The following is a 2877-nucleotide window of genomic DNA, read 5'->3' on the forward strand; positions in this document are numbered from 1 at the left end:
TCTTTATTTATACTGTAGATATTCCTCAATGTCGTCTTTTAATTATTATGCTTAATTATTATTATTTTTAGCAGTATATACTGTAAATCAGAAAAAGTATGGCAGAACTGGAAAGATGAGCAATGGAAATATTTATTCCATTTTAATCTATGTTAAGGTGTGTCTTCTTCTGGCTGTTTCTTTTGAGAGATTAAGTGTTGCATTATTATTTTAGGGGGACCTTTGTTATATTTGGATTATTATTTCCTAAATATCTGTTGCTTGTTTACAAGCCATCAGCAGCTGTTCAAGTTAATTTCAGATTTGCTCCCAGTTTGTCCTCTGCGGTTTCAAATGAACATGGTAAAATAATATTGCAGGATGCTTATCTGAGTCATGAATCTATTTATGTCTCTCTCTTTCTTTCTTTTTTTCTCTTTTTTTTTGATCAGCTATCACAGCTGTCTCTCATTGTTTAATTAAAATCTCATTAGGCTGACTCTAATTTGAAACACAAAACAGTCATGCATAGGCTGCTTTAGAATCAGAATGTTATTATGGCAATATAGTGTGCCTAAGATTATTACATTGACAGTCATCAGTAGAGAGGAGATATGCCTTTGAAATATTCCTTTGAGGTCTGATCCCTACCCTTATTTTCCTCTCATGAAACCATAAGAACGAAGGCAACATCATTTGGGAGTCCTCAAAGTCCTGAGGGTTCGTAATGTGCCTTGACTGTAATCTATCATGGTATTTGACAGAAGCTTTGAAAATATGAACACCAGAAAGAGAGGTTCGTTTCTAGAAATGTTTTGAATTTTCAACTATGAGTTATGCCATGGGAATTTGTTAATTTAAATTTGATCAACTTGTTCAGATTTTACTCTTTCGCGATTTATACGCTGAATATATATAAGGCAGGAGCGATGGAAGGCCAGATGTGCTCATAATGTCATGTGTCAGGCACTGTCCAATACAATTGCACATGTTTTGACAGCAGTGCCACTCAGTCATGCGTTTCCATTTGTAATCCAGACAGCCTTCATCTGCGGTTGATACTTATGTAGTTGGGCAATAAATTGGGCCAGCACAAGTTTGTCTCTCCTCCGCTTCCAGTTACAGAAGTGACAGACAGGAACCAGGCATAAAGATCAAGGCTTAGCAAAACATCAACAAACCTGAGACATGCCGTGAGCTCTCTAGGAATGTCTTATTTGTTAATCCACAGTGTTGCACCTGTGCGGAGAGCCCTGGTTTGGTTTCAGAGCTGCTTCCTTGTGAAACCAAATCATCTGGAAAGAAATCGCTTTGTTTTGTACTCTTGTTTTATTTATTAGGCCTGGGAAAGAGCATTGGTGGAGCATCACTGCCTTGATTGTTAGACCCCTGTGCTTTCCCTCAACTTTACGACAAACTATCCTGAAATTATTCTCGACAACAACTCTAATTGAATTCTGATTTAGATGACTCCTCTTTCATGGTCTTAAAAGGTTTGAATGTTTTATATATTATCATACATTGAGCAGAACAAAGAAAAAGCTAGTTGTGTCTTGTCGTAAATGCTGTGTTTACTCCGGAACAAACTTTATAGGGAATGTTAATGCAAAAATGAAACATCTGTCATAATTTTCCAACTCTCATGTTATTTGAAATGTTTTGGCTTGCTTTATTCTGCAAAATATGAAAGAAAATACTTGTCTTTGAAAAGCATGTTTTGTCCAGTTTTGGACCCCACTGACCTTCATTGTATGGACAAAAACGTTCTTCCAAATATCTACTTTCAAACTTCTTTCCAATCACAAATTTGGAAAGATGTGTGAATGATGACAGAATGCAATTTTTGGGAACGATCTCTTTAAGGTGCTTTAAGATTAAAAATTGACAGCTACAGCTTATTTCGAAGGTTTAAAGTGAACAGCCATCAAAAGTTAATGATAAATGTTAAATAACTACAGATGTATAAACTCTAGTAGATAATTCTCAATCTTTCTGTGAAAGTGTTTCTTTGAACTTGTTTTATTAGACAGAAACTCTCAGGTAGTTTCTCTGTCCATTTCATGCTCACCTTTTGCTAGTTTTTGGCAAGCCACACAGCTCGAACACTCCTTTAGGCAAGCAAGGAGAGTGCTCATTTGTTATTAATTGGCCCTGCTTGTTTATCTACTGCTTCATATGAAGTCCTTGACAAACTTGACAGAATTTGCACAAGTTCACCTGGAACTAATGCGATTTCTTAATGGGATTTAGGTTTGTGTGACATTTGTAAACTCAACCAGCCTAATTATTAAACTGGATAAGGTCTGTTTGAACCTGAACGAACATCAAAAAAAAAGAAAGGTTTTAAGTAGGATGTTTTTGCAGAATATTTCATTTTAGCATTCCTGGGTTAAAGAAAATGTCATTTCATCATCTGCATCTGGCTTACACATGCACTTGTGGCACGGCACATCAAATCATTGATTAATGCAGTAATATCATTAGCGGGCACCAACAGCGAAACTGCAAACGTTGTTTCTTGAGCTACACTGAAAGACAGCGTCGTGAAGGGGTGCTTCCTACAGATATGGCATGACTGAAGACCCCCCACATCGGCCCTGAAGGCTCAGTGGCCTTTCTTCTGAAAGCACGCAACTTGTTTATATTCACTGCACATTGCCCTTTAAAAGGTAGATCTCCAGAAAAAGCTCTGTGATCAACAACCGCACCAGGATGGCAACATCCCTTAAAATGTTCTTTTATTTCTTCAGAAGGAAGGCCTAATAGCATGAGATGGCTGTACTTTGCCATCGTTAAAACATCCTCTTTGAGTTTGAAGTTGACCCTTTGTCATGCGAGATAAATTGCCTCTCCCCAGGCAACCCGACTGACCCATCTGTCAACCAATCAGGGAAAGAG

The 2877-nt window shown here is 37.4% G+C and overlaps 1 protein-coding gene across 1 annotated transcript in view; it reads left to right on the forward strand.

The window, feature by feature from the left end:
• tmem132e (transmembrane protein 132E) overlaps nucleotides 1-2877 on the forward strand; it is a 380857-nt gene that overhangs the window by 1854 nt on the left and 376126 nt on the right. The window lies entirely within an intron of this gene.

This window comes from Sinocyclocheilus anshuiensis, unplaced genomic scaffold (genome assembly GCF_001515605.1).
Source record: "Sinocyclocheilus anshuiensis isolate Anshui unplaced genomic scaffold, SAMN03320099.WGS_v1.1 scaffold246, whole genome shotgun sequence".
Taxonomy (NCBI): domain Eukaryota; kingdom Metazoa; phylum Chordata; class Actinopteri; order Cypriniformes; family Cyprinidae; genus Sinocyclocheilus; species Sinocyclocheilus anshuiensis.